At 38.3% G+C, this 19,400-nt stretch overlaps 1 long non-coding RNA gene across 2 annotated transcripts; it reads right to left on the reverse strand.

Moving 5' to 3' along the window:
* Window positions 1-1,325: 1,325 nt before the first annotated feature.
* LOC128914051 (uncharacterized) lies at window positions 1,326-19,102 on the reverse strand. 2 transcript variants are annotated; one of them, XR_008468171.1, is made up of 4 exons: window positions 19,043-19,102; window positions 17,718-17,863; window positions 10,384-10,478; window positions 1,326-1,415 (listed from the first exon to the last, which is right to left on the reverse strand). It is a non-coding gene; the product is annotated as an uncharacterized LOC128914051 (long non-coding RNA). The 2 variants fall into 2 exon arrangements; XR_008468172.1 differs by lacking the exon at window positions 1,326-1,415 and adding an exon at window positions 8,830-8,941.
* Window positions 19,103-19,400: the final 298 nt, after the last annotated feature.

Genomic DNA, 19,400 nt, shown 5'->3' on the forward strand with positions numbered 1-19,400 from the left:
CACCCTTGTAATGTAAAGTTAATTTTTCAGATCTTTCACTCCTTCAGTTACTTGCAAAGGTTACAACTACACTAAAATTTCCCTTAGTATTAGGCCAGCAACACTATAAATATTAATTACTTATAAAAAAACAGTAACCTAAAAAATAAACCTCTGACGTTCATTCTCATCACCTATGCTTCATAAGTGTTAAAAAAAAAAAAAAGAAAAACCAAAACAGAATCAAATTTTATCATAAGGATAGTGCTGAGAAGAAGGAACTATGATTGCCAAGTTGTAAAAATGCTTGAATGTTTTCAGAGGCATAGTCCTGAGTCACTTAAGCATTTAATTCCTATTGATCTTAATGGAACTCAAGCACTTCTATTCCTTCGTTCATCTGAGACGTGCGTTCTTAAGGCCTTTCAATCATGGTGAAGAAATGTACCCTATCACTTGCTAAATAAGTTCACTCTAGGTCGTATTTATGTCAGCTTTCATACAGGCAATGCTAGCAAAGAGAACAGCAATCATTTTCATGTAGCTTGGGGCTTGAAACAAGCTCTCACTTATACAGGAGTAAATTCAGGGTAATTCCATTTACTTCATTTGATTGGATCTAGCCTCTTGCCTCTGACACTGCCTGTGGTAAAAAAAAAAAAAAAAAACTGTACTGTAACATTTTTTTCCCCTCCAAAATAAGACTGCATTTTAAGGAGAATGCTTACTAAGAGGAATGTCAAGTTTTCACACCGCTTACAGAGATTGCTAGCCTCTCAATATGGACATTTAAGCACAAGCAACCAAAATTATTGTTTTGCAAAACGAGAGGGGGAAGTCATGCACAGATATAACAGTTACTACAAAATACCTTCCCCTTACACACACAATTACTTTCCCTTCTTTGCCCCCCAAAAAAGAAAATGGAAGTCTAAACACACAAGTTGCCTGTAGGTATGTCACCACATAAACTATATTGACAAGGGCAGAAAGAACCATGCTAAGGATTAGTACTCCAGCAGTTAAGAAAAAAAATAAGATAACTCAGATACCTAAACGTCTTTCCTGGCATGGTAAATTATTTTTACTTTTTTGTTTGCTCTGACGTAACTATTCTCAGCAGTAGCCTGCCAGGCAGGAGCAGGTGTACAGCTGCTAATGTGCCAGGTAACACATTGCTGAAAAGGGGAGCCAATTTTAAGCACTTGCAGAACACCTTTTATCACCCCCTTAGCAGACTTCCAAGTTTGGCATATCTTTGCATCACTACTCTTTAAAATGTTGGCTTTTCTAATTAAATACACAAATATTCCATAATAACTTACTTACTGTTCCCTGTGATAATTATTCTTTCCACTGAAAATTATGGCAACTGGAATCCTCTGCACAGCAGCACATACTGTGTACGCCAAGAAAGAAATCAAAGTGTGTCATCACTGTTGATAGAAGGATAAATATAGTTGAAGTCAGATTAATATTTCCAAGATTACTCATTTCTACTTCAAAAGAGAAGCAAAGATCATGTGCAAAATGACAGCTACCCATCTGGGACTAGAAAAGTCACCATATGGATGTCTTTTTGCTAATTATAGATAAATTTTTGAACTAAGGGATTTAAAAGTAGGGATCTGTCAGTTCAAAAATATACTTCCTCTCCTCCCTCATTCAGGCAGCGCTTTGGTGCTGGCTAATCAATTAAGCAAAGCATCAGATCAGGTAGATTTGCTTCACCTTTAAGAAGGCAGTTTTCTCCTGCTTTGTGTAGTATACAGTCACATTTGTAGCTCAATTAAAGGAAGTTTGTTACAATGATTCCTTTTTTTTTTTCCCCCAGATCAGAGGCACCTCTATAATCTGTTAGCACAATGGACCACATATAAGGCAGTCTCATGGCTCCTGATATTACTGCTTCATGTACGATATCTCTACCTGAACTACAGCATATACTCCTGAAAAGTCTCCCAAGTACATGAAAAGATGTTTCAATAACATAATTATCACCCAAAGTAAGTTATTCCAAGAACAATTACTTCACATAAATTATTAAGTACATATTCCTAACGTTGTGCAAATTGGCTCCTCTTCCATTATAAGATTATTTTTTTTGTTGTATTTTGTCTGCTGAATTGACCAATTTATCCTCTATCAAACTACTGAATTGGTTGCATGTATTTGTAGACCGATCACATTGTTCTTCAGTCTTTGCTTTAATACACTAATAGAGTGGGCTTCTTGACCTTGGGAGATGTTTTCTGTATTTTAAGTCAGGAAAAAAAAGCTCCTCTAAACCCTGCAGTTTTTGGCCTCCTTCTAGAGCTGCAAACACTAGATGATACTCCAATAGCAATTATATCAGTGCCAAATGCAGAGGCTGCACAGTCTTTTCATGCCTGCTTAGCATTTTATAGCATTTATACATGGATTGCATTAGCCTTTTTCTCACTACAGTAGAAATTAACTTCAGCCCATAAAGGTAGCTGATGTGAAGAAAACTGCGTCCCCAATGGATGGGGAGAAATAGGCTTTTCCAGAAGACCACTGAGAGCACTCATGCTATGCTCATGACCCCTGACAAAGCCTCTTTTTCCTCGCCTCTGTTGAGTCTAGTTAAGGTTAGGCAGGGCAAGCACATAGGATGTCACCCCTCTCTCCCAAATGGGCTAGGAGTGTGGGGAAGAGCTAAAAAGATACAATTAAGTTCTGACCAAAAGCTGTGCTCTTCACTCCTCTCCAGAGGAGTTTAAGATACAACATGCATCTTCATCTGTAGTTTACCCATACGAACCCAGTATGAGTTCTGGTTAACATAGAAGAGATTTTTTTATGCTTTTCTTCTCCTGTACTGGTAGAGTCTCACATTCTGTCCGTCATTAAACCAAGCAGCTATCACTCTTACGCACAGAATTAGTCCTTGTACCTGCCCTAGACACACCCGAGCACCTACTTCCTGAAGATTACCAACAGTCACCTTTGATACCTACACACCAGTGGGACTGAGGATGAAAAGGCAGATAGAAATGGTAATTGCACCTCATCTATTCAGTTTACTGCTTGGAAGACAGCAATTTCACCTTGCAGAGTCCCCAGCTGTCTCAGGAGCTAGAGCTTCCAGGGAAGCACGCTGCCTGCAGGATCAGGGAAGGTGCTTTCAGCAGCTGGTGAGCAAGGGCCTATATTCCAGCTTCTCCCATTACCTTCCCTCATAGCCCAAGGGGAAAAAAAAAAGTAATGAGATAACTGCAAGAAATCGATTACTTTACTTACATGACTTTTAATACAGGTGGCAATGATCTAGCACAATGGCCATCTACTGAGTAACAGAATTCTCAATTTGAGCACTAGTTAAGTAATCCTTTATCCCAGGTATGATTCTTGTCCCATCAAGGAGCTAGCTTAACACAGCGTGATTTCCTTCAACTATAATGCTACACCATTTAACTACAAGAGTAAGCTCTGTCCTCATCACTGAAGCCTTATTTCCAATCATTTTGTTATGAGCAACTTAGTAGCTTATACTTTATCCATGCCATGAAATCTGGAAGTTCAACCAGTCTTTTCACTGTTGCAGTCTCACTCCCAAACAAAGCTTCACAGACATTCCCTTACAGATCACAACCTGCAAAATCATCTTACAGCACTTCCGTCTCTATTAGCTTCAAGTTTTCCTCATCTTATTGTGTTTTCCACCCTTGCTTTCAAGAAGTAAGATTACAGCACGCACATCATTTAGTCCTTCAGCTAAACCAAAGAACCTACGCTTTCCTAGAAAAAAATGCAGGAAGATAGTCAGCCTTCCAAAGGATCATCTACAATTCAGCTTTAAACTCAATCTGACATCCATCCTATGGACAAGAGTAGTAGTTTCTCTCAGCAAAACAAGGGTATGACAATGCACTAAAATTCTAGGCCTATGTTCTGAGCTATTTGCTTTTAAACACAAAACTACCTGCCTCTGCCCTACTCCCTCTCCTCACACCACCTCAGCAGTCATCTTAGTGTATAAGCAGCTACCACATTCACACTCCAGCTGACACCCGAGGAAGAGCTTTTCCCTTCCCTCATACCCTAAAAAAATACCAAGCAGTCCTTCCATTATCGCTCTCTATTTCTCCTAGTCTCAGCTGTGGCTCTCTAGTAACATCCTAGCCCTTTAATGTGCTTCAAAAATCACTTACAGAGAAAGCAGTTGCACTCCCACTCAGCGCGTGCACAGCACAGCCACCACAGCCCAGCAGCAGATGGACCCCCCCAAAGCCCGCCAAAAGTTAGACAGCAGGCCACAAACGCCTTCTTTTAAAAATTCTCCATGCCTCCCAAGACAGGCTCCAACTTCTCCAGGCTGACCACTGCCATGCCCACAGACACAGCCTCCAGCCCAGCCACTTCACCCCAACTGCCCACAGCCGGCCCTGCCGCCCCCTGACAGGAACCGGCTCCTCCCTCCCCCACCCACAGAGCCAGCTCCTCATCCCCCTCAGCTGTGCCGGCTCCTCATCCCCCTCAGCTGTGCCGGCTCCTCATCCCCCTCAGCTGTGCCGGCTCCTCATCCCCCTCAGCTGTGCCGGCTCCTCATCCCCCTCAGCTGTGCCGGCTCCTCATCCCCCTCAGCTGCGCCTTCTAGAATGGTCTTTTGAAGACTCAATTTAAATCCAGGCCTCCATATTTGTACAAAAACCTCAACTTTAAAAAAAGAAAAGGGAGGGTGGTTGGATTTAGGACTTGTAGCACTGAGCTTTTAGATACATAGCTCTGAATTAGGTCTGGAAACCTTAGGTCTGTAGCACTGAACTTTTCAATACGTAGCTCTGAATTGGGTCTGGAAGCCTTAGTGAGAGGCACAGAAAGGCACAAGGAGTCACAAGGTCCTTCACTATTAGTATGACGATCAAAGAGATGCCTAAAGGCAGCATGAACAGAAACATTCGGGATAAGCTCCTGAAAAGCTCACCTTTCACAAGAATCAGTCATTTACGTGCTACTGAAAGGCAGCATCTGCTTCCACTTGAAGTTTGCAAGGCCAAATGTGAAAAAATTTAAAGGTTTGTTTTTGCTTTGAAAGATCTGTGGTCGCCATCTCTGCCCTGTTGTGTTCAACAGAGCGCTAATCTGCAATAAGGCAGTCAAAGTCAAGCCTCTTTCTTATCTGAAGAATTAACAGTAAAAACTCCCTTTTCTCACCTTTCTGGAGACCAAACTATTTTCATGACTCACCTATGCCTTTCCTTACCCCTTCCATCAAATCCATACCGCTCTACAGAAAGTAATGTCACATTTATGGGGCTGGAGAAAGGGAGCAGAACTCTGCCCTAACACGAGCGGGGCCTGCTCCGAGGTGAGAGGGGATGGGTAGGCAGAAACTGCTTTAAACACAGCATAAACTCCTGTAGCCACCATTCTGGTTTTTTGCCCTCCTAGGCTGGATTTTTAAACCAGATGACTGTACACTGGATCATACTTTAAAGCAACTACCGCCAAAACTTACGAGCATTTTAGTAAAATATCTAATTTTTTTGGCAGCTGATACATATAGCGAACTAACTTGTGGGATGGTAACATCCCATTTACGTATTTCCCAGAGATGTCAATGTGTTACAACAGAAATCAGGTTCTTTGCTGCTTTCACCTGTTTTGCTTAGTTTGCTTAGGATGGCTTCTTTTGCATTCAGCCGGAAGACCATCAGGACTGAGGAAGAAATTTCACATGGAGTTCCTACTAAAGAACACCTTTCCCAATTCCCCAATGCTATCCTCTGTCTTAACGTGAAACTCAGGGGAAGAAAGGAGGAAATCCCTTAGAAGAACAAACAAAAAGAGAATTTCGCCTGTCTGCTGATAAAACTATTGGTATTGACGGAGTTAAGGGATTGGCACAATCAAGTTGTTTATCTGCTGAAAATGTGATGCACAACGTGAATCATTACAATTCCAAAGAAAAGAAGATATATTTGAAAATGAACAACAGCATATGCTTATGCTTCCTTAAAATTAGCTGCAGGCCCCTTGTTTGTATCCCATGATAATACCAAGCATGAAACAAAAGAAGAAAGTTTCTATATTATAAATTTCCTTTAGGAGTGAGTCCAAAAGTGCATGGGTATGCAATGAGCACTGAACACATCTGAGGTTCCGTTCTACCAGAACTGCTAGTAATGCAGCCACTTACATACACTAACTAGAAAGTTTGGTGCTTTAAATGTAGATCTTCCTTAAGTATGGAACAAGTAATGTGAATTATGGTCCTTTTGATACAATGATAACTTTCTAAATACATCCAGACATATTTAGGAGAACAGGATGTAAGGTAATCTGTCCATCCATCAAGACAGTTTAGCAAAAAAGGTACTTCGGAACAAATGACATGGGGTGCGTGGTGGGGGGGTGTTTGTATGCATTATAAGTGTACAAAATTTTAATCACAGACAAATCGTGCATTCTGGTGTACTGACCCAAATCAAAGCAATTAACAGGCATATACCCTATACAGCATGCTATTATACTACAGAGTTACTGCTATTATATATATATACACCTAAGGCAAAAAATGTTTGCAAGCAACTACAGAATGAAATCATCAAATCCTGAACAGAATGTTAGAATATCAGTCCAGATGAAAATCAATATACTTTATCTGAAAAGACTTTAATAAAGCCACTCATGAATTCATGGCACGTTTCTTTGCCTTAGCACAGACTAACAAATATCAAAGCCGTTAGAGTATGTAACTTGAACAACCAATAGATTTTCTTTCATAAAACTTTAATTTGTAAGGGTTCTCTACATTCAACCTACCACTCCAGTCTCCTGTGGATATCTTAAAAGGAACTTATTTCTTACACCATGCATTGTGCCATATACCATCTGTACTAAGTACCACCTCTAACCTGTATTACAATAATGATTTTGCTAATAGGTTATTCTGATGACTTTTTTTTTAACTTCATCATTAAAGAATATAAAGAAAACGGAAGAGCCTCGCCTGCATGAAAGAAGGATTTGTTTCTCTGCTCACTATAAATAAGATTTTGTTAAGTTTCACAAGATGAAAGGTTTTCTCTTTTCCTTAGTAGGACATTTCTTCCCTAGGCAATATTCTCAAGTTTTATGTTTATACCAAGTAAAAGAATTCTTATGTGACATCATATATGTCCAATGTGCTTTGCAGACCTGTAGTCACAAAATGGAAAATAACGCACCTAACAGACTGACTGAACAACAGGAATTACCTTCAGGCATTCTGATTGTTTGCACAGCAAAGAAAAAATAAAAAAATCAGGGCAAGCTGGCAGCTCAGCAGGCTCATTTGCACTCTGTGGGGACTGGGCTGGCACTGATCAAGAAGGGGTGGCCTAAGACCTGTCCCTCGTGTAGAGCCAACACAAGCGGAGCTGCTGATGAGGTGATAAAGGTTCCAATGTGGCACTACCTTGGAAATGTGTTAACGCCAGCCACCGCGGCAAATATCAGATGTCAGCAAGCATAAGGTGCTTGTAGGAGGGCTGGCAAATGAAGGCCTCTCATTAATCTCTTACAGATGAATGATGCCTTTGCTACAATCTCACACAGGTGTTTAAGGAGCCAACTTGTCTTATGTTTATTATCCAGAATACGAGATCTTGCACTGAAATCAGCGAAGATGCCACTGGAGATGTGCTCCCACTCTTCTCAGTAGAATATGTCTTGATCTTCTCTAGCATAGCTAGAGGAGAGGAGGAAACTTCACAGAGGGAACCTATTTCTACTATGCAGTAATCTAGAATTTCATAGTTCAAATAAATATTAAGCCCAGCTTCTAAAAAAAGTATAAATCTAGTCTCAGTAAGTACTGATTAAGCTTTTAAGAACTCCAAGAGCTTTAATTGTGTATTTTCTTTTTTCTTTTTTTTTGTAATGTGTGCGCAAATGCAATATTATGACAATTAACATCAGTTTCTAGCTTCAAGCCATTGCTGCATAGGGCAATTTCTCTGATGACTAGATTCCAATGAAACAGTCTACACACTGTCCATTGCACAGAAAGGTGAGATCAAAACCCCTTCCTGCTCTTATACTGATAAAGTGCACTGCGACATGCTACACATTTACATCTAGGAGGATCAGAACATTTGATTGCTGCTGTTTTCTGATTAAGTCTTTGAACTGATGTGTGGTCATGTAGTAGAAAGTTATCATAATGCATAATCTTGTGCAGCAGACTCCGGACTGTGGAACAAGTTTTAGATTGAGTTGACACTATTATGCTACAAGATGTTACTATACAATAACACAGTCTGACCTAGAAAAAAAAGTAAAGTTTGACCTGGCATTCATGTCACTGACAAGTATGGATTATGCCACTAAGAGCTGCTGGCCTTATCCCTTTGTTTACGAATATAGCCCAAGTGTGGATTTCTACAAGAAGCTCAGAGAAAGTTCAGCATAGTTTTGCAGATTACTGAAGCCAAAGCCATAATTCAGAAGGCACGCTGTTTGACCATTTATTCAAAATGCACTTCCAAACCCTTAGTTTCATCAGGAGTAGTGAAAAGTTAAGGCTGCCATTCAAATAGCTATGCCTTGTAGAACAATCTGTATAAAATTATCCACGGTTTTGATAATGATACAGTGTTTAATGTCAGTGGGTTAAACCACAATTCCATTTTTGTATAATCACTTTAACAAAGCATTATTCTTCATTGGCATGTGACGTTGCTATGATGGTCTCAGAAAGGGAAGTCAAGGGCTGCTATCAAAAGCATGAAGCACAGTGACTGTGCTTTAATACACAATGTTTCAAGCTTCCCATGAAAATTTAATAATTTTTGGTGTTTCAAAGAAACATCTGACTTAACAAGTGCATGTGCCATTACTCACATGTATTTAAGTGTGTGACATTGTTGTCATTTCTTCTTCTATTTCCACCCTCTGAAGAACACAACAGAGAGAACAGAAAACTTCCCCCAAAATATCTTCTAGTCCCTACAGGCTGAAGACAAAACAAAGATAAACATACACTTCAAGGAATGAAGTCATTCAAGAAAATCGTAGTTTAAACTTTCTTCTATCTCTTGCTACTACAGCTGTTACGCAACAGACCAAGATCAGAAGAACAGCAAAATGGAAGACAAACCCTGAGTCAGTACATATGTGTGGCTTAAAAAAGTGGGTCCGAGTTCAAAAATAGGTAAACTACTCAGATCTAAATAACGTATAAAAAAAATAAATCTCGACACCCCAGAAAATTATCAGGAAACCAAGAAGCAGATAATAGGATTGTTCTGTACATTCTGTCAGTAGCCTTTTCTCACAGGATATAAGAAATTAGCTTTTCTAGCAGATGGAGAGAAAGGAGGGGCACAATACGTTCTCTTTTTGAGGAACCTTCTCCTAGAAAAGTAGTTTGACAGGTAGGTATAAGTTCATATAATTTACACATTACTATAGCTTGGGTAAGTGTAGCCTATTAGTGAAGGATGATGTAACCTATGTGACAAGAGGCTTGAAACTGAGGAAAGATGAAAGAAGATGCAAGATGAAAGAGCTACAGTATGTGATGTGCAACTTACACCATTATTCCTATCACCCGTTTCCCCCAGCTCTCATAGATTAGGAGTGAAACACAATCTGCATATAAGTATGAATATATTGAAAGAGCCATAGGCAGCAACCAGGGGAGCAATGAAATTGGACAAGTATTTGAAGGACACTTCAAAGAGTTTTACCCTGGGGAAGAAAATTTGGTATTTTTTTAATCTGTTTTATTTCTTCTTATGGTGCATTTGCACTATAAGAAAAAACTATTTCACCTTCCTTATGTGCACTGAGGAGCAAAACCAGCAAATTTGGGAGATTACCTATTATATCTTGGGGTTTATTATTCAGTATAAGAAAAGTAAACTTCAATATTTCATTCCAATTTCCACCAGAAGTCATTACTACCTACTATTTTATTCTCCAACTCTCTTAGAATTACTAAATCATTCCATCACCCTGGTTGGCTTTTTTATTTACTACCTTTAATACACGGCTAGTTGGAAGCCCTCCTTTCACAATCTATATTTAGAATGTATATTCACCAGATATAAAAAACATCAGCAACATAACATTTTACTCGTTGCGTTTAAATGGCATTTATCATATGAAGCTCTGAAACCTTACAGTTTCATATGTTACAGAACTTCAATAAAAATTCTGAAAAAAACCTTTCCAGATGCCTATCTGTAACTTCCTGCCCAGTGTTTACATAAGCCTCCAGCAGGTGAATAAATGCCAGATGAAAATAACTTTTTCCTGGAAAAGTTCTGGAGCCTTCTACTGCAATATCCAGTACCCTGCACAAGAGCCTTTGCCATGGAATGAGCTAAAAAAAGCAGCAACTATTTTACTGGCAGGATCGCTAAAACGTAACTGTTCACGTTATGCACTTACCTTGTTAATAGTATACACCGTGCTAAAGAAGTTGGGACATAGTAAGTGATTGAACTTCTGTCTTTGCGTCACTTATTAGCTTCCAGATATAGAACCTGTGAGAGCAGGAATAAGGTGGACAAAGAAGATTCAACATCATGTGCTAGTGCATTACATCTAGCTACATGACAGATGGTTATAAATCTTTAAACTTCTACAGCTGTTTGCAAATAGCTAACTCAAAAATAATAACGTAAAAACTGCTGTAATTACATTATTTCAATGTTCGTATGTACTTATACACTGGTGTGTGAGGAAACTAGGGCCCAACTCCATATAAACTCCAACTTATAAGTACTTTTTCCTCCAGCCTATGTGCCGTTCTCTGATACATGGTGCTTATCCTCTGCACTCCCCCCTCCTCGTGGTGCCTTAGATCTCCTGTGTCTGTGGGGAGCTCTTTCTTCCTCCTCAAACATAGCCCTAGCAGTGTGTGTAGCTGTATAATACCCATCTCGTTTCTAAATATTTTTGCAGATCTCCAGGATCTCGTCACTGAACAGCTTAGGTAGTGACAGAAACAGCTAGAGACAAAATTAGGGCCAACATCTCGTGATCATCCGTGCCTCTATAGGAATCACTAAGCTAAGACATTTGAAAATGTTAATTTGTTTTGAGGACCACACTTTTAATTTTTTTTTTGTTAGCTTGTTCTGATTTTTTCTCCTGCATACTGCAACATTTAAAGGACATTAAAGCTTTTATAACAGTTAGTGTCTCATATCAAGGCAAAAATAATATACTTTCAGCTGCTTTGTATGAAGCTTTTAAAGAGCTTTTATTATCTGCAAACAATAATTGACAACTCAAGACAGAATTACTACACGTGATTTTTTCCAAAGGGTAAACAGATTTCTTTCTTTTATTTTGTCATTCTTTTTTCTCTCAGTATACTTTGCCCTTCTCCCTTGGGTAGCCTCCAAACTCTGACTTTACATCCCCTATGTACATACTAAGAAATCCACAGTTTAAATCAATAAAATAATTCAGATTGGAAGGGATCTCTGGAAGTTATCCCATCCAGCCCCACCCACAGCAAGGCCAACTTCAAAGTTAGATCAAATTGTTCAGGGCCTTGTTTGATTATCTCCCCAGATGGAGAATCCACAATATCTCTGGGCAACCTGTGCCAGTGTCGCATTGCCCTCACCATGAAGCATCTTTTTCATTGTATCTAGTTGGAATTGTCCTTGCTTCATCCTGTGTCTATTGGCTCAGTCCTTTTGCTGTGCACGTCTAGAAGACTCTGGCTCTGCCTTCTCTATAACCTCCCATTAGGTGATTGAATTCAGCAATTAGATTTCCCCCCACCTTGGCCTTCTGTTTCGAAGACTGAAGACACGTAGGTCTCAGTCTCCTGGTACGTCATCCTCCAGCTCCCTGATCATCTTCATGGTTTTCAGCCAGACTGGCTCCAGCATGTCTATGTCTTTCTTGTACTGGGGGTCAAAATGTGAGTGAAAGTTAAGTTTGCCTCGGCTTCCTAACATTCAGCTATATTTAGAGTAAGCAAGGTATTTAACTTCCAGTTTTCTCCCCGTATCTGCAAGCCACAAGGAATTCTTGCCAGTTCTGCAGCAAGATAGTATTTTAGGGAAAGGCCTCAAACACGATGAGTTTCATATGCATTTAGAGCAATAGTAGCAGAGGTTTTCCACAACTACCTCAAAAATCAAATAACCACCTTTTCCCCTTTGGGATGCATACATATCCCATGCATCCTGGGATGCATGTAAAAATAATCCTAGTCCAAATCTAAGAAAAGTAATATATTTAAAGCAGTATATAATGTTTAAGAAAAACACAGTGAATTAATGAAGGAAAATAACTCTCTCTCTAAAGGTGAGGTATGTTAGCAATCCATCCTCTCCCTTTGTCTCTTTTTCTGCCATATGTTAAAGTGGCCTATCAGCAAAGTAGCTAATATATTTCCACAGCAGGCATTCTATAAAACTACTGCATTACACATATGAAGGTGCTTGTGAGGCTCACCAAATAGAACTCTGGTCCAGACCTGAGAGGACATCCCTAGTTTGTATTCAGTTTACAAACTGTTCTTTGAGTACAGATTGATTTTAAAGAAATGAGAAAAAGACCAAATGAAAAGTAGTAATGATTTCAAGTCTGATCAATCGAAAGTAAAGGTTGAAAATTCATTTACCAGTCTGTTCACATATTTGTTCTCTGAAACAGCTCTCAAAGGAAAGGGCCTAATAAATAACATTTAATCATAGATTCAGGGTCCCTATACAAAAAAGCATAAGAACTAGAAACAGGGACAGAAATGTTGGTCACGGGGGGACAAATACATCCCCGTTCTAATTCTAGTGGAATCTATAATCTTGAATTGGATCCATAGAATACAAACTTGAACAGATATTTCAGTAATAATTCGGTAGAAGATTTTATGAAAGAATAGTTATCAATAAACATCGAGTGTGAGTGATAATAACAAAGTTCAAACTGCCTCAAAGGATCTTCTCTGAAATAAATAAAACTAAGTCCCTGTTCAGAAGTATACTCCCGTAGCTTTGGGAAATGAAAATCTAACCTCTCTCATTAGCCTCCTAAGTAGCTTTTCACACTTGCAAATTCTCAGGAGCCTTTGTAACATGGAATCATCTGTACTTTTAGAAGCTAACGTGCAAAACAATTACATGAGCATAGCCCGGATCAGTTAATCTGGTGTTTTGTAATGCCTTCAGCTTCAAGCACTAATTGTTCAATGTTCTGTTCTCCAGAATATATTCACAAACAATTCCCATGAGCCTGAACGTCCTTGCTAATTACCCCAATGATATCCATTCCTGCTCTCCTATCATCTAGTTCTGTGATTCACCTCTGTTACTCCTACATGGCTGGTCTTTGCTGAAGTCTGACATCCTCTTGATCTAATCCAGACCCTCCCTTCTCCCCCCGCAAGAGACCGAGTCCAAATCACCATAATCTTCATTTCAGAAAACAATAAGTCTGATAGAGGAAAAAAAAGCAGTTCCCTGCGACAGAATTGTAGGCTGCCAAGTCCTCCTGACAGAACGTATATATTCTGTTCCACAAGACACAGGTATAAGGGCAAGGTGACCCGCTTACTCCAGGGCATACTTTACCCAGCTACTGGGGCTTTTGTAGGTGCAATCACAGCATCAACCATTTATATAAGCAAAACACAACCCATCAACCCAAATAACATGTTATCTTGTGGAACACTAACAGGAGAGTATCATCTGTCCTAAGGGTGAAATAAAGCAAGTGTAAAGTTCATATTACATACTCTGTCTGATTTGTACACCTGATCATCTGGACCATGATTCTTGATCCAGGTGAGTCTACAGTACTGAGAAAAGGTATTAATGATCACCTGATAAAGCCATAGCTTAACGTTGAAGGAAGATGTATTGATAATTTTGTATGCCCTTGCAATAGGCAAGTATGACTGTGTAACTATAGCAAGCTCTTACGGCACAGTGCCTTCTAGAAAAGTACTGCTGATGTCTCGGCTGGTATATTTAAAAACAAGATTGACTGCAGGCTATTTATAAGTACTTATGCTTGTGCACACTAAAACTGGAAGAATTTAAACTAAGAAAATGCACTGACTTCATGTCATTTGTTTCTCCTTCAACAGAAAATTGACCAATCCCCCCTCAAAATTCCCAACAGCTAGGCAGAGGGAAAAGAAAAGGAAAAAGAGTGATGTGAAAAGGCAGCTAAAACAAAATAACATTTTTTCAAAATTGCTTTCTATCTTGGAGAGATTTTAAGATGAGCAAATTTGCTTTCTGATTGATTCCTTATATTACACCTGGATCACTCGCCTAGTCCTCAAGCAGAAAAAGTGAAACTCAAGAATACATGAAACATTTTCATATATTAGATAGTTGAAAATGGTGTGGCACAACACTTCCTTTTTATCTTGACTTGAAGCTTTATTTATTGCTGATGCACTACATTGACAATTGTCCTAAAAATCCCTACTTCATGGGAAGAAATAAAAGTACAAAACTTCATTTTCACAGAGTGAACAATGAAGTCATGTGCAAAAGAATGATGGTAAATGCACAAGACTTTCAGACCAGAACATTAGAGAGATTTTTGAGAAACAAAAATATGTACGAAGAGTGATACTTAAAAGTTCTTCTGACAGCTGGAGCCTTCTTGAGTCAAGATTTGACTTTCTTGAGTTGCTGTTGTGACATTTAATCTCCCTGGGTATTCTGTAGCTCTTTTGCTCTCTTGGCGCTTACTTTGCTAGGAAACCTAGATGGCCTGAGGTAGGCTACAAAATATACTGTTGTACGTAATAGTTTAATAATGTGATAAATATTTGCTTCAGTTATTGTGCCTGTGAAAAAAACCTTGGATGTTTATTAGAAGTTGTCACAAAACGTCAGCACCCAGATAATATAAATATTATTACTTTGATAAAATTACCTTAAATTCCTGATAAAGTATGAGGACATGAACACTCAAATTCATCTCTAGTTTGCCTTCTGGTGTAAGAGGCTGGGCAGCATGATTTGGATGCAGGCAGAAGGAGAGAGGTTAATGGAAACAACAGAATGTTTGGAAATCTCAGTGGAATTGGAGCAGTAACTACAGATCAGCCTCTCACTATAACTGTTTTCACCTTGTACTGCACTTTTTGATTGTCATACTTTATTTTTTATATTGACAAAACAGTTTTTTGCATTAGACCATCAGTCTGACTGTGGTTGTTAAAGGACAGTACTGCAGCCCAAGGTTGCTTACTAAATTGTTAACATCACTAATATAACTTTTAAGTCCTTACTGGATTTGGAACATTATTTTTATCATTTGCAGTATTCAAAAATGAAAACAGGAAGTGTGCTACAGACAGCTTGTCAGCAAACGCAGAGAGATTCAAATAATGTGAAGTTCCCATCTTAAACTTGCTCCTAAACTATTGGATAAGGTCTTAATCCCAGTGTTACCAGGCAACATGTTTACAAAATCAAATGTAATTTTTATTCTCTGTGAATGTTTTGAATATTCTGATCTCCAGTTTTTGGTCTCTTCCATTATTTGCTCACTGTAATTACACTCTATATTTGTGCTCAGTACAGTCTAAAAAGCTTGATTTCTGTCAAGAGTTTTCTTTAGGACAAAGCTAAATCTATGATGAAAATTAAAGCTTTTGAATAAACAACCACCTGGAAAGACTGTGGATGATGAATTAATCCAAAAGATTTTCTAGGAAGGCATTTCATGATGTTGGAATAAGATTTCTGTTTCTCAAAGATTTTATCTTCACTGATCCCATTCACTCCCTAGACCAATAGCTTAAAAAGAATCCCAATCACATCGCAGTTTTACAAAGGTAGACCCACAGTCCCAACGAGGGCAAAGCCCACCTATGCTAGTTGAGGTACATATACTGCATAAGGAAGAGCTCTGCGCTCTTACACGAGGCTTTTTTTCCTTTTTTTTTTTTTTTAAATTCCTGCTACATATGTGGGACAAGAACAAGAGGAGCTTACGCATGTTTTCTCCAGGTGGGACTGGTGAAAAAGCTAGAGACTGAATGTAGAAGATGCCCTCATTTTCAGAGCTGGGTGAATACTTCAGTTTGGATTTTACTTTTTTACTGAAAAGACCATGTGTAAGTCAGCCAGTGCTTGGCTGACCCAAACTTGTTTCCATTTCTTTCAAAATATTTCTTAATTTTTGGAATTAAGAATTATTATTTTGCCCATATTATTCTCCACCCTACAAATAAACCGAAAAATCATTATGTATCAGGTTTTCCTCGGCTCCAGTCTATTGCATTAGTCACAAGACTGGTCTTGATGTCTTGTTCAATAAGCACTCGCATTTCTGATTTCACTTATGCCAAGTATACTAGCATGCCTGATTTGGCTTATTTTTAAGACAAATTTTCACATTAAATGTGATTTTAAAGCAAAATCAATCAACCCTGTGTGTTTGTAACGGTTCACAGCTTTTGTAGTTCTGTTTGAAAATGTATCAGACTGAAATACTCCATGTAGTATTCACTCTTTGTTCACATTGTTCCTTTCAAACATGTCACGCGAATGAGAATAGTTTGTTATTGATGTTGGCCCATTAAAAAATCTGTTTTATGCTTACAGTGGCTGTGGTATATTGAGGCCACGGAAAAAAATACAAGCGAGACCCACTTTCCTGTTTTTGAATCTGCAGACAATATCCATTTTCTAAGCATCAGATAACACCATCAGACCTCTGAGCTTTGCTTTTCATATCTCAAACCTCTAGTCAATGTATGAAGAAGAAAAAGTAATGCTTAGTTAATAATGAAGGCTTAAGCCACCATTCAAAAGAAGACTGAGTGACTTGCAAATGCACTATAATCGGTAATCAGGTGGGGAGGTTATCCAAAGTAACTGATTTGTGCATCTGCTCCTGCCCATAGAAACTTCACAGCATTCTTATGCCTGAATTTCATTTATACTGCCAAATCAACCTCAGTGTAATTATTCTAATTTTTATTGAATATGATGGAAGTATAGCAGATGCAAGTTGACACATCATTTTATTTCCTTCTGTCTTAGTCATGGACACATATTTTAAACCTCTATGCAAAAATATGGGACCTCCATTTACCACAAAAGGGCATGAACCTCTGCCATTTCGAGAACTAAATTTTGAAATTCAAACAAAATGAAGTGGGATTCCACTCAGCTGCACTAAATCCAAACTTCTTTTTTTTTTTTAATTTATTTTCACAAAACCACCTGACAGTCTTTCCTCCTTTTTTTTTCTGTTGCTACCAGTTTAATATCACCATACGACCTATTTGCTTAAAAAAAACAAAGAATAAACAAAACCCCACTCAGTTCTTTTAAAAAAATCTAGCAGACTATTTTCAAAACATAGAAATCACAGAAAAAATTACAGATGTCTCACCTGGTCTATGCTTAACTGAAACTTAAAAATGTTGTTGCAATTATGATTTTATATTTTAACTCTGAAACAAAAATTACTAGGCTTTAAAAAATAAAATGGCTGAGTTATTAGAGTCTGTGAAATGCCTGCCGTGCCCAGGCAGTAATGTTTTCTAATGTGTATGTCTATATCAATATAATGACAGCACCATGCTTCAGATCAACTGGATACTAATTACAGATTTACCTGATAGACTGGAACGGCTCCCAAGGAGCTGTTGCACTCTATTTAGCAAGTAAGTGATTCTCCTAAAAGCTGCGTAAGGACTTGTAATGCTAAATAATCTCATCTGGATACCATTTTGTAATACATTTTTTTCAAAAATAGTTTTGATGAGCTTCATCTAATACCTTGCAAAGATGTGGTAGGCCACTGCAGATGCTTGGAGCTCCAGACACTGGGGTTTTCCTTGAACCCACAAAGTCCATTTGCACAGAAGAGAGATTCAGCCCTTGAAGCAACTCCTCAACTGTCAGATCTAATGTCTCCTTTAACACTGTGAAAAGCAAGAATTCTCCATTTCATGTGTTACGAGAACTAGGATACATGCATTGAAATTATGAAGCAGAATATTCAACCAAAAAATTAATTCATTCTTCAAACAACACACTATTAAATTTTGAATCTCATGACTGCAAGAAACTGTGGAAGCTAAAGGAAAAAGTAGGTTCAAAAAAGATGAGCACAGGGAATGCAACTAGCAGACCATTAACATGCTCTGGATACAACCTTAAGGTCAAGAGTGATCTAAAGCTCTAATATTTTGAAAATAAGGGGATGGGTTGATGGAATAATTGCTTTAAAGACCCTAAGTACCTGCTACTGATTTTTCACATCCCTGAAGCAGCTGAGGCTGGTGTAGAGCCCATAGAGTGTATGCTAACTCCCACTGTACAGCATAAACAATCCCACCGCATCTTGTGGGAAGGTGCTACTCAATGTGAGCAGAGTATCAGGTTGTGAGCTGTAATCATTGTTTACACAAACTTGGAAAGCCTTAGAGAAAGACTAAAAAAGACAATTTTTAATGAACACTCTTCGAAGAGGTGATTAATTTGTTCATGACCTGTTACTAAAAATGTAATCAGTGAAGTGTAAAAAGGGTTTTATACTCAATATAATTGCCTGCCTATAATGTAATGGTAATAATGAAAACACCTACAGTAAAGGCTTGTTAACTCAGTGTGGGATATACGATCCCTTTTGCAGTTTAAAGCAGAGAAATTATTCTGAGCCAGCATCAAGAAGAATTAGACACTTGCTTACGCTCGTTACATCTTTTTGTTTCAAAAGCACAGTAGCATAATCAATTGTTCCCATCTCGTTTGGAAAATCAACACTTACAGTTCCTATTATGAATCATCGTTCTCCTTTCTATCACTTAAAACAAATATGTTTTGCTGTTCTATGATTGTTCTTGTCTTTCAGGTTTTTACTTCTGGATAATAAAATGCAGATCACTAACTAGGCTAAGTAATTTGGTGATTTCTGAAATATGTGCCCTGGGCAAAGAAATGAAAATTACACATACACAAAAGAATTAAAACACAACACAAAATATTCCACAGTTTATAGACGTGGTATTAAGATTACGTTGTGGACAAATTCTTGTCATTTACCTAGGCTGTTTAATATCTTGCTCTAAAGGAAAATTTGACATTTGTCTTTAACTTACATTGCATCCAACGTGGTAGCAAAAGCCATTGCACTCTTCTGGATCTGAATTCAATCACTGGATACTGGGAGGAAAAGAAAGAGAATAGCTGAAGAATTCTGAAATCGTGGCCGAATTTTCATAAGTATATGGCACTTCTTACTTTTTACACTGTAGGGTTTTTTCCTGACATTACTCAGGAAAAAAAATATCTACAAATGGTTAATCATCTATAGCTCATCATTACAGATCAGATTCTTACTTCAGAACACTAAGTAGTATCTTATCCCTTCACGTTGAGATTTATTCAACAGAACTAATCTGAAAATAACAGAGCATTCAACATCAGTAATTATAAGCCTGCTCGTTCATTTTCCAC

The sequence above is a fragment of the Rissa tridactyla genome, chromosome 8 (genome assembly GCF_028500815.1).
Source record: "Rissa tridactyla isolate bRisTri1 chromosome 8, bRisTri1.patW.cur.20221130, whole genome shotgun sequence".
In the NCBI taxonomy this organism is placed as follows: Eukaryota; Metazoa; Chordata; class Aves; order Charadriiformes; family Laridae; genus Rissa; species Rissa tridactyla.